A 13,932-nucleotide genomic window follows, 5' to 3' on the forward strand; every position below is an offset into this window, starting at 1 on the left:
CATTTACTAGGGAGCTTTTAATTTCTTAACTCTTACAACCATGGCTAAAAACATAATAGTAAGTGTGTCATTACTAAAATATGAACTATCATCATCAGTCATCAAAAATAAAGTGAACTATATTATCCAGATAAAACCACATTACTGATCCTTGTTTTCCACTTTGGAATGATGGTGACATTTGTAACATGGATGTAGATTTGTGACTTGAAACATACAGTGATAACTTTTGTCCCACTACACCAGTGAAAAGTTTGTCTGCTTGGGTACCTTTAAAATTTTTCTTTCAAACTTTTTATAGTTATCATAGTGTCTATAATATATATTATTTTATGTGAAAAATTTTAGACACTTTCAACTTAAAGGTATACTCTTTAACAAAAGTACTTCAGTTATTTTGAAAATATCATAATTAAATATCACTATTACATTAAATATTTATCTTTATCTCCAATATATATAGCCCATCTCTTATACAATGGGAATTCAACTTACATGTTACAGACTAAATATACAAACCATGTCATGTGAGTTTTATATAATTCTAGATTAAACATTGGAGAACAAGACAGACAATAGCTATGGAAGCATTAAGATAAATTGCTTTTGGGCACCACAATAGGTAAAGGAGAAACTATTGGCCTCCAAGTTCCAAAGTAGTCAGAGGTAGTTGTCATGATTGACAAAGAAAACATCTGTACAGTTATTTTTGAAGCTCTCGGGAATTATAATGGGTTTGAATAGAGGTCTGTATATGAATATATTTATAGGTTTAAAAAGCAGAATCCCTATCTCCTTCACTGGGCTAGTTGATATATTCTTTGTTGTGGCAGGACTCATGTTTTAAATTATAAAAAATGTCCTTGAAGTTGGGATTCAGAAACCTGGATTACAAACAAGTGCTTGGGATCATCAAGTTAACCCATAGTCTGATTACTGATGCCGGTAACGTTTATTGTACAACCATGTCTAGACTTTGGTTTCTGGCATAAATTAACTTCTAATCTCCCTCACTGGTGACTGAACAAAGACAGCAATTTTATGTTCATTTGTCTCATTGTGAAGTTCTTATTTTTTATAAAAATATGAAAATTCATTTTCAGAAAAAGAATTAGAAATAATATTGAAGTTATTAGAGAAACCCAATCAATCTTCAATTCAAGGTGGAGTAAGGAATTTCATATTCCCTTGGAAATCTTCTCAGTTTTATGATAATACTGAGTCTCTAATTCCTTTTGCTGTTAATTTCAGAAGTTTAAACCTGTAAATTAGAATTGCTTGACAAGCCCAACACTCCTAGACAGAGCTCAGCAATGTCTATTTAACTTGGTATAAGTATGGTTCTGGAATGGTTAGGAGACTTTTGTCCTTTCAAACACACCCAGGAACAAGCATTCTTAAGTGAAAAATAATGGAATTACTCAAAATTTTTCATCAGGACTAACTAATGCCCAGTTTTACTGTTCTAAATGTTTAAAATGTAAATAATATAGCAAAAACATAGTCAGCTAAGTGGGGTGGAATACTTTAATAATCTATACATTTCTAACCAAAAAATATACTTCTTAGATAGTAGATACAGTAGTATGAACACACTTTAGGGACATGACAACAAGCTATGAAATGTGAAAATCCAGATAGATATGTTGCATTTTTCATTCTGAATGGAAAGCTTAGTTTAAAGACAAAGGAAAGTGAACAATGTAAGACCCAGAATAAGCAAGAGGTCTGGAACAACCATGGAGGATAATAAAGGAGCACACACAACTGAAAGGAAGAGGAGGGACTCTTAAATTACTTCTGGTAGCCAGACCACCAGAATTCACCAGATTCTTCCATCATGACCAATATAGTGATTGACTCAGGGCTTGTTTAAGCACCTATATTTGGGTATCTAAAACAAACAAGTAAAAATGGAATTATTTCCTTTAAATATTCTATTTGTAAACAGTGCCCTCCCAGGATGCCTTTTGATGACAAGGAGATTGTGTGTGTTTGTGTGTGTGTGTGTGTGTGTGTGTGTGTGTGTATGTGTAAAATGTATAGAAATTTATGCTTCATGTTAAATTATACATTTTGACTGGAATACCCTGTTCTGTCTCAATAGAGCGCAAGTGATGAGTAAGAAAATAATTGGTTTCCTAACTATGACCTACCAGCAATAGATGACCTTCCAATCTTAGTTTAATACATTAAATGTAGATTTTAAGATTAGTTCAAATATTATTTTATCCAGGGTCCTCAGTTCCTAAGTCCAAATGAATATCTCAAACAAAAGCATTAGATGCAGACATATATCTCTGTGGAGTAGAGGAGGAAGGCAAAATTTTTCGTACCTATTCTGCTTACATAGAGACTATGTAATTCCTATTCCAAAATCTTTGAAGAGTAGCTATACTTTGGATCTTTCAAGGTAAATGCAGTATGCTTACCAGGGAAGTCACTAAAGTAGAAATTGGAAAGGTGATCAGCATAGAGAAAGGCTGGCATTTTAACCAGTTGAGAATTCCAGTATATAAACTTATAGGCCACACTAATTGATTAAAGTGTTTAGAAAGACCAACTGGCTGGTAATGACTGCAGAAAATTGGTGGCTAGAAAGAGGATGCACATGTATATCAGATCATGGTTCACTTCTCTGGGCAAAAGCATGAGATTTAGGGTCCCTATCTATCTTTCCAGAACTATAAAAAATCTCCCATGGTAACATCAGTTTTAAATTTTTGTTCCTATGGCAAGCTATTCTGTATGTGAATATACATAGGTTTTCAAAGATTAAAAACATCCAATGAAAAGGGAGATCGTTGGAAAGATTACCAAGTTTACCTTGACCTATGGGGCACCCTCACAGAATTTTCATGTCCAGGCTTCCTCTGATTTAAGATACCTTTCACAGGTAAGGACCTTGCAAATGGGGTTTCTATTTCTCCACAGAACAGCCTCTAAATTTCCTGGGAACTCCAGCAAGTTAATCTCTGCTGTTGCTGCTTTGTAGTAGGCTTCTCAAGTACTAGATAGGTAATCTAGGATGATTCATTCTCCTCCAGCTCTCACACATTCTGTTTGTGATGAATGTTCAAGAAATGCACTGATGCTCTGCCCTGATAATAAAGCTTTTGGACTGGTTTTGCAAATCTTTTAGTTTAACCAAAGAAACCATAATACTCAGGTGTCAGAAAGCATCACGGTCAAATTAGATTGTCTAGAGCTGGAAAGCAATTTTTGCCAGTAAGATATAGGCTGACATAAATGAGGTGAAAGACAAAATGAAGATACGCATGTTTTCTGTTTGAGGTGTATATTAACAATTTTGATGTAGTGTTTTCTTTGCACGGCTTTAAAAATGGACTTTTTAATGGTTTTAATCTAAGTTAAGGTTGGGAGGAGCTAAGGCAGATAAAAACAAAACATTTGAGTAATTGAGTAATATTCAGACAAGGCCAAGCAATGAATAAAGTGGTGAAATTCAATCAGATCTATGAAGAAGTAGAATAAATCTTTAAGGCTTTCCTTATTAATATTCATTTACACAGACTACACCAAGTACTTTGTATGTTTATGTGTCTGCATATCTATCAAATGCCTAAAGTCCACTAGTTCATCTCCATAAAACTAAAACTAGTTAATCTCTATAAGATATAAACCATTAAGTAATTCCTCCTTCAACTTTAAATTCTTTTCATTAATTTTCAGGCAGCTATTTGTATTAGTTCCCAATAGTATATGTGTTTGTGATCCTGGGAACGTAGTAAGATGTTTACATTGCCATTCCTGTTTAAGGTTTGTTTATTAAACATTTAGTATGTGAGTGTAATGTGAAGATTTAAGGACAAAAGTAACTGAAACAGAAATGGAGCCTAACATTTAAGGAGCTATAAACAAAAAGGGGGTCTGAAAAAAGTAACAGCAGAGCAACAGTGCAACGGAGAACTTAAAAAAAGAATGTATAGAGAGAACCTCCCCAGAAAGCACCTTGTAATTTCTTAAAAAAGTGAGATTTATACCTGGGGAATTAAAATAATTAATATTATTATATTTAAATATTATTTGAACATTCTGATACTTCCTAATGATTTAAAAAACCACTCAAATGAGATCTGTACAATTCTTCAAATGAATGCTCTATAAATGTTTATCTATCAATATACCTCAACTGACATGTCAAATTTTGGATTGTGTTTCGAATTTAGGTTAGAAAGAGGAAGGCTTTTTGAGGGAACTGAACATCCTTAATTTTGAGTTAAAACCATTAGGAAAGATTCCATTCCACCTTTTCTTATATCAAGGATTATTCCTTTAATGCTAATAACTCTTGTGATTTAAACAATCAAGTATGGGATTTGCTGCATATTGGGTCACCTTATCTCAAAACCTTATTCTTTTTGTTGATAAACTTTGTACTGCTGTCAAGATACCATTTAAGATTAATACCAAAATTAATTCAAAAGATTACATACTGCTATATTTACTTTCTTCACTAAAGGGAAATGTCTTCTTTCATGTGAAGGGGTAATTCCACAAAGCATTATATATTGCTTGCTAATGGAGACCTGGGAGGAAGCTGTTTTATCCTGGAATTTGAAAATAAATCTCAGTTTATGGCATTAAAAAGAGGTTTTTTTTTTTCTTGCTATCATTCCACAATAGTTCATTACTGTAAAATAATTAAGTGAAATATCTATTTGAATTAAAGCAGATTAATATTGCTTAGTTTGAATTGTAAACAAATTTCTTGATTTTAAGAAACAATATGGGTAAATAAAAAAGATAATGGACACTTCATTCAGATAAAAGGGGTAGGTCACTCCCCAACACTTCTCACCCCTTAATTTACCTAAATTTGTATTGAATTCAATGGTTGAAACCTCTGTGAAGATCTTCAGTATGTTTGCATATGTGTTCACATAAATGAGTAAAAGAAATAAGTATATCTCTTTCCAACTCAGTTTCATTAGTTAACATTGGCTTATTATATTGATGTCCCAGATATGTTTTTGATTATACTTTCACATTATCATCACACTTCAGACTCAAATAAGAAATGGTTTCCCGATTCAACAGTTTCCTAGTTTCCTAGAGATATATATATACACACATACACACACATACACACATATGTGTATGTATGTGTACCTATATGAAGCCTCATATATGAATTCATATATAATTACAATTATACTCAAAAGCATAATTGTTTCCTCAGAAAAGTGTCTAAATTGATAAAAAGAAGTTTTTTTCTGCAATAGTTCATTATAAACCCATATGAAATCATATGGGTTTTGCAGAAAGATTAGATATGGCTTTTCTCTCAAAGTGTAGAGTAATGCATCATACCAATGGAAAAAAGAGATAAGGTCTCCCTTAATCTAATTTCTCATTTCAGGAAACCTATATGGAATTAACAGTTTATGCATCAATTACCCACTCAGGTTACAGACTATTGCCATAATCCCAGAAAGTCCTCACATGCTCTTTTTCAGTCAATCACCACAGCCTCCACTCACTAGACAATCACTGTCTTGTTTTCTATTAGCATGGATTTCTTTCGCTTCTTCTAGAATTTCATGTAAATAGAACTGTACGCTGTACTGACTTCTCTTGTCAACATAATGCAGTTGACTATCCATCTTTGTTGTATGTATCAGTTGCTTACTTCTGTTTATTGTTAAGAAGTATTCAATTACATGACAAGTTACAAATTGGTTGATCCTTCTCCTGTTAGTGGACATTTTGATTGTTTTCTGTTTTTAGCTAATAAAGCTGCTGTGAACTTTCTTGTGTAAAAGTTTTTCATTTCTCTTGGATAAATAATGAGTGCAATTGCTGGGTCATAGTTATATGTTGACACAAAGAAAATTATACAGAGTGGTATCTTGTGGTTTTAATTTCCATTTTCTTGATGAATAATTATGCTGAGACCCTTTTCACGTGCTTATCGGCCATTTGTATGTGTCTTTTTAAAACAACCTCTTTAGGAGCACTTCAAGATGGCAGAGGAGTAAGACGTGGAGATCACCTTCCTCCCCACAAATACATGAAAAATACACCTACATGTGGAACAACTCCTACAGAACACCTACCGAATGCTGGCAGAAGACCTCAGACTTTCCAAAAGGCAAGAAAATCCCCAAGTACCTGGGTAGGGCAAAAGAAAAAAGAATAAACAGAGACAAAAGAATAGGGACAGGACCTGCACCTCTGGAAGGGAGCTATGAAGGAGGAAAAGTTTCCATACACTAGGGAGCCACTTCACTGGCAGGGATAGGGGTGTGGGCAGGGGGGAAGCCTCGGAGCCATGGAGGAGAGCGCAGCAACAGGGGTGCAGAGGGCAAAGTGGAGAAATTCCCGTATAGAGGATTGGTGCCAACCAGCACTCACCAACCTGAGAGGCTTGTGTGCTCACCCACTGGGTTGGGCAGGGGCTGGGAGCTGAGGCTCAGGCTTCAGAGCTCAGAGCCCAGGGAGAAGACTGGGGTTGGCTGTATGAAGACAGCTTGAAAGGGTCTAGTGCATCATAGCTAGCCAGGAGGGAGTCCGGGAAAAAGTCTGGACCTGCCGAAGAGGCAAGAGACCATTGTTTCAGGGTGTGCCAGAAGAGGGGATTCCTTCCCCATGTGCCACAAAAGGCAGAGTACCGCCTAAGCAAGCTCCACAGATGGGCGCAAGCTGCGGCTATCAGCTCAGACCCCAGAGACGGGCATGAAATGCTAACGCTGCTGCCACTGGCAACAAGCATCTGTGTGCAAGCACAGGTCACTACCAGCCACCCCCGCCACTGCCCCCAGGAGCTTGTGCAGCCTGCCACTGCTGGGATCCAGAGATCCAGGGAGAACTTCCCTGGGAGAACACACGGTGCACCTCAGGCTGTTACAATGTCATGCTGGCCTCTGCTGCTGCAGGCTCACCCTGCATTCCAATTATGACTACTGTACGCCTCCCATTCCCCAGCCTGAGTGAGCAAGAGAGTACTAATCAGCCACCGCTTTAACCACCTCCTGTCAGGGCAGGGACAAACGCCTGAGGGTGACCTACATGCAGATGCGGGGCCAAAATCAAAGCTGAATCCCAGGAGCTGTGTGAACAAAGAAGAGAAAGGGAAATTTCTCTGTGCAGCATCAGGAGCAGAAGATTAAATCACCACAATCAACTTGATGAAGCCTGCATCTCTGGAATACCTAAATAGACAACAAATGTTCCCAAAATTGAGGCAGTGGACTTTGGGAGCAACTGTAGACTTGCGGTTTGCTTTCTGTGACTGATTTGTTTCTGATTTTTATGTTTATCTTAGTTTAGCTTCTAGTGTTTGTTATCACTGGTGGATTTATTTATTGGTTTGGTTGCTATCTTATTTATTTATTAATTATCATTTTTATTTAATTAATATTATTATTTTCCTCTTTTTTCTTCCTTTTCTTCTGAGCAGTGTGGCTGGCAGGGTCTTAGTGCTCTGGCTGGGTGTCAGGCCTGAGCCTCCAAGGTAGGAGCACCAATCCAGGACACTGGACCACCAGAGACCTCCTGGCCCAACATAATATCAATCGGCGAGTGCTCTCCCAGAGATCTCCGTCTCAACACTAAGAGTCAGCTCTACCCAATGGCCAGCAAGCTCCAGGGCTGGATGCCCCATGGAAAACAACTAGCAAGACAGGAACACAACCCAACGCATTAGCAGAGAGGCTGCCTAAAGTCATACTAAGTTCACAGACACCACTGGATGCGGTTCTGCCCACCAGAAAGACAAGATCTAGCCTCATCCACCAGAACACAGGCACCAGTCTCCTCCACCAGGAAGCCTACACAACCCACTGAATCAACCTCATCCACCCCACTGGGGACAGACACCAAAAACAACAGGAACTACAAACCTGCAGCCTGCAAAAAGGAAACCCCAAACACAGTAAGTTAAACAAAATGAGAAGACGGAGAAATATGCAGCAGATGAAGGAGCAAGGTGAAAACCCACCAGACCAAAAAAATGAAGAGGAAATAGGCAGTCTACCTGAAAAAGATTTCAGAGTAATGACAGTAAAGATGATCCAAAATCTTGTAAACAGAATGGAGAAAATACAAGAAAGGTTTAACAAGGACCTAGAAGAACGAAAGAGCAGATAAACAATGATGAATAACACAATAAATGAAATTAAAAATTCTCTACAAGGAATCAATAGCAGAATAACTGAGGCAGAAGAATGGATACGTGACCTGGAAGATACAAGAGTGGAAATAACTGCCACAGAGCAGAATAAAGAAAAAAGAATGAAAAGAATTGAGGACAGTCTCAGAGACGTCTGGGACAACATTAAATGCACTAACACTCGAATAATAGGTGTCCCAGAAGAAGAGGAGAATAAGAAAGGTATGGAGAAAATATTTGAAGAGATTATAGTTGAAAACTTCCCTAACATGGGAAAGGAAACCGTCAATCAGGTCCAGGAAGCACATAGAGTCCCATACAGGATAAATCCAAGAAGAAACATGCCAAGACACATGTTATTCAAACTATCAAAAATTAAATACAAAGAAAACATGTTAAAAGCAGCAAGGGAAAAGCAACAAATAACATACAAGAAAATCCCTGTAACTTTAACAGCTGATCTTTCAGCAGGAATTATGCAAGCCAGAAGGGAGTGGCAGGACATATGTAAAGTGATGAAAGGGAAAAATATACAACCAAGATTACTCTACCCAGCAAGTACATCATTCAGATTTGATGGAGAAATTAAAACATTTACAGACAAGCAAAAGCTAAGAGAATTCAGCACCACCAAAACCAGCTTTACAACAAATGCTAAAGGAACTTCTCTAGGCAGGAAACATAAGAGAAGGAAGAGACTTACAAAAACAAACCCAAAACAATTAAGAAAATGGTAATAAGAACACATATAATCGATGATTACCTTAAATGTAAATGGATTAAATGCTCCAACCAAAAAACATAGACTGGCTGAATGGATACAATAATAAGACCCAAAATATGCTGTCTACAAGAGACACACTCCAGACCTAGGGACACATACTGACTGAAAGTGAGGCCATGGAAAAATATATTCCATGCAAATGGAAATCAAAAGAAAGCTGGAGTAGCAATTCTCATATCAGACAAAATACACTTTAAAACAAAGACTATTACAAGAGACAAAGAAGGACACTACATAATGATCAAGGGGTCAAACCAAAAAGAAGATATAACAATTGTAAGTATTTATGCACCCAACATATGAGTGCCTCAATACATAAGTCAAATGCTAACAGCCATAAAAGGAGAAATGAACGGTAACACAATAGCAGGGAACTTTAACACCCCAGTTTCACCAAAGGACAGATCTTCCAAAATGAAAATAAATAAGGAAACAAAAGCTTTACATGACACATTAGACCAGATGGACTTAATTGATATTTGTAGGACATTCCATCTAAAAAAAAACAGAGTAAACTTTCTTCTCAAGTGTGCATGGAAAAATCTCCAGGATAGAACATAGCTTAGGTCACAATTCAAGCCTTGGGAAATGTAAGAAAACTGAAATCAAATCAAGTATCTTTTACGACCACAACACTATGAGACTAGATATCAATTAGAGGAAAAAACTTGTAAAAAATAGAATCACACGGGGGTTAAACAATACACTATTAAATAACCAAGAAATCACTGTAGAAATCAAAGAGGAAATCAAAAAATACCTAGAAAAAAATGACAATGAAAACACGATGACTCAAAACCTATGAGATGCTGCAAAACAGTTAAGAGGGAAGTTTACAGCAATACAATACTACCTCAAGAAACAAGAAAAATCTCAAATAAATCACCTAACCTTACACCTAAAGCAATTAGAGAAAGAAGAAGAACAACAAAAAAACAAAAACTAAAACTAAAAAAACAAAAGTTAGCAGAAGGAAAGAAATTATAAAGATCAGATCAGAAATAAATGCAAAAGAAATGAAGGAAACAACAGCAAAGATCAATAAAACTAAAAGCTTGTTCTTTGAGAAGATAAAATTGATAAACCATTAGCCACACTCATCAAGAAAAAAAGAGAGAAGACACAAAAGAACAGAATTAGAAATGAAAAAGCAGAAGTAACAACTGCCATTGCAGGAAAACAAAGGATCATGAGAGACTACGATAAGCAACTACATGATGCCAATAAAATGGACACCCTGGAAGAAATGGACAAATTATTAGAAAAGAACAACCACTGGGACTGAGCAAGGAAGAAATAGAAAATATGAACAGACCAGTCACAAGCACAGAAATTGAAACTGTGATTAAAAATCTTCCAATGAATAAAAGCCCAGGACCAGATGGCTTCACAGGTGAATTCTATCAAAAAGTTAGAAAATAGCTAACACCTATTTTTCTCAAGCTCTTCCAAAAAATAGCAGAGGGAGGAATACTCTCAAACTCATTCTATGAGCTCACCATCAACCTTATACCAAAACCAGACAAAGATGTCACCAAAAAAGAAAAGTACAGGCCAATAACTCTAATGAACATAGATGCAATAATCCTCAACAAAATACTAGCAAACAGAATCCTACAGCACATTAAAAGGATCACACACAATTATCAAGTGGGGATTATCCCAGGAATGCAAGAATTCTTCAATATATGCAAATCAAACAATGTGATACACCATATTAACAAATTAAAGGGTAAAAACCATATGATCATGTCAATAGATGCAGAAAAAGCTTTTAATAAAATTCAACACCCTTTTATGATAAAAACTCTCCTAAAGTAGGCATACTGTTGAGTAGGGAACCTACCTCAACATAATAAAGGCCATATATGACAAACCCACAGCCAACATCTTTCTCAATGCTGAAAAACTGAAACCATTTCCACTGATATTAGGAACAACACAAGGTTTCCCACACTCATCAGTATTCAACATAGTTTTGGAAGTCTTAGCCACAGCAATCAGAGAAGAAAAAGCAATAAAAGAAATCCAAATTCGAAAAGAAGAAGTAGAAGTGTCACTGTTTGCAGATGATGTGATACTGTACTTAGAGATGCTAAAGATGCTACCAAAATACTACTAGAGCTAATCAATGAATTTGGTAAAGTAGCAGGATAAAAAATTAATGCACAAAAATCTCTTGCATTCTTATACACTAACAATGAATATACTGAAAGAGAAATTAAGGAAACACTCCCATTTACCACTGCAACAAAAAGAATGAAAAACATAGGAATAAACCTACCTAAAGAGGCAAAAATCTGTACTCATAAAACTATAAAACACTGATGAAAGAAATCAAAGATAACATAAACAGATGGAGAGATATACCATGTTCTTGGATTGGAAGAATCAAAATTGTGAAAATCACTATACTACACAAAGCAATCTACAGATTCAATGCAACCCCTATCAAACTACCAATGGCATATTTCATAGAACTCGAACAAAAAAATTCACAAGCTGTATGGAAACACAAAAGACCCCAAATAGCCAAAGCAATCTTGAGAAAGAAAAATGGAGCTGGAGAAATCAGGCTCCTGGACTTCAGACTATACTACAAAGCTACAATAATCAAGACAGTATGGTACTGGCACAAAAACAGAAATATAGATCAATGGAACAGGATAGAAAGCCCAGAGATAAACCCTCACACATAGAGTCACCTTATATTTGATAAAGGAGGCAAGAATATACAATGGAGAAAAGACAGCCTCTTCTATAAGTGGTGCTGGGAACACTAGACAGCTACATGTAAAAGAATGAATTTAGAACACTCTCTAACACCATACACAAAAATAAACTCAGAATGGATTAAAGACTTAAAATGTAAGGCCAGACACTATAAAACTCTGTGAGGAAAACATAGGCAGAACACTCTATGACATAAATCACAGCAAGATCCTTTTTGAACCAGCTCCTAGAGAAATGGAATTAAAAACAAAAATAAACAAATGGGACCTAATGAGACTTAAAAGCTTTTGCACAGCAAAGGAAACCATAAACAAGACGAAAAGACAACCCTCAGAATGGAAGAAAATATTTACAAAATAAGCAACTGACAAAGGATTAATCTCCAAAATATACAAGCAGCTCGTGCAGCTCAATATCAAAAAAAAAAAAACAACCCAATCCAAAAATGGGTGGAAGACCTAAGTAGACGTTTCTCCAAAGAAAATATACAGATTGCCAACAAAAACATGAAAAATGCTCAACATCACTAATCATTAGAGAAATGCAAATCAAAACTCCAATGTGATATCATCTCACACCAGTCAGAATGGCTATCTTCAAAAAATCTGCAAACAATAAATGCTGGAGAGGGTGTGGAGAAAAGTGAACCCTCTTGCACTGTTGGTAGGTATGTAAATTGACACAGCCACTATGGAGAACAGTATGGAGGGTCCTTAAAAAACTAAAAATGGAACTACCATATGACCCAGCAATCCCACTACTGGGCATGTACCCTGTCATAACCATAATTCAAAGAGACATGTACCACAATATTCATTGTAACACTATTTACTATAGCCAGGACATGGAAGCAACCTAAGTGTCCATCAAGAGATGAATGGATAAAGAAGATGTGGCACACATATACAATGGAATATTACTCAGCCATAAAAAGAAACGAAATTGAGTTATTTGTAGTGAGGTGGATGGACCTAGAGTCTGTCATACAGAGTGCAGTAAGTCAGAAACAGAACAACAAATACTGTATGCTAAAACATATATATGGAATCTAAAACAAAAATGGTTCTGATGAATCTAGTGGCAGGACAAGAAGAAAGATGCAGACATAGATAATGGACTTGAGGACATGGGGAGGGAGAAATGTAAGCTGGGATGAAGTGAGAGAGTAGCACTGACATATATACACTACTAAATGTAACATAGATAGCTAGTGGGAAGCAGCTGCATAGTACAGGGAGATCAGCTCGGTGTTTTGTGATGACCCAGAGGGGTCGGACACAGAAGGTGGGAGGCAGGCACAAGAGAGAGGGGATATGGGTATATATGTACACATATAGCTGATTCGCTTTGTTATACAGCAGAAACTCACACAACATTGTAAAGCAATTATACTCCAATAAAGATGTTCAAAGAAAATAAAGAATCTGTTTATGTCTTACGCCCTTTTTAGGGGGAAGTGAAATTTTCAATCTCTTTATTAATGATCTGTAAGCATTCTTATATATCCTGATATAACTGTTACAATGTCAGATATACATAAATATACATATAATCACTATGGTTATTTTCTTCCATTTGTTGTTTACATTTTCCTCCATGGTGTTTTTTATGAACAGAAATTTTTACATTAAGTATGATTAGTCCTTTTTTCTTTTATGCTTCCTCTCTTTAAGAAATCTTTTCTAACTCTAAGGTTGTGAAAGTATGCTGTTTCTTTTGGAAACTTTACAGTTGTATTCTTCATATTTCTGTCTATATTCCACCTCAAATTAAAATTTTATGGTGTGAGGTATGGGTTAACGTTCATTTTATTCCTTTATGGATTGTTCAGGTTTGAAAATGAAAAATACAAATTATCCTTAATCTTTGTATCAGCACCTTTTTTCGAAAAAAATCCACTTACTGAATGTGTCAATCTATTTCTGCACCATCTGTTTTGTTACCTTGGTCTTATTGTCTATTCTTACAGAAATTTCATACTCTCTTGGTTTTTGTAGCTTTATAATAGATCTTAAAATTAGATACTGTATTTCCTAACTACTAAATGTACACACCCAAGTTTACTGGTTCCAAATCCATTGGCACCATGTCTAGACCACACGTCTCTCAGATCATCATTTTTGGTGGTTATTCTTGAAAAGCTGACTATATAAAATGATTTTAAAATTTAAGAAGAAAGAGCTTCAAAGATACGGACTGATACATAGATAAGCACATTGATTGGATCAATGCATGCCTCGATTACAGACAAAAGTTTGATTATATCAATAATAGACCCCAG

The sequence above is a fragment of the Tursiops truncatus genome, chromosome 3 (assembly GCF_011762595.2).
Source record: "Tursiops truncatus isolate mTurTru1 chromosome 3, mTurTru1.mat.Y, whole genome shotgun sequence".
In the NCBI taxonomy this organism is placed as follows: domain Eukaryota; kingdom Metazoa; phylum Chordata; class Mammalia; order Artiodactyla; family Delphinidae; genus Tursiops; species Tursiops truncatus.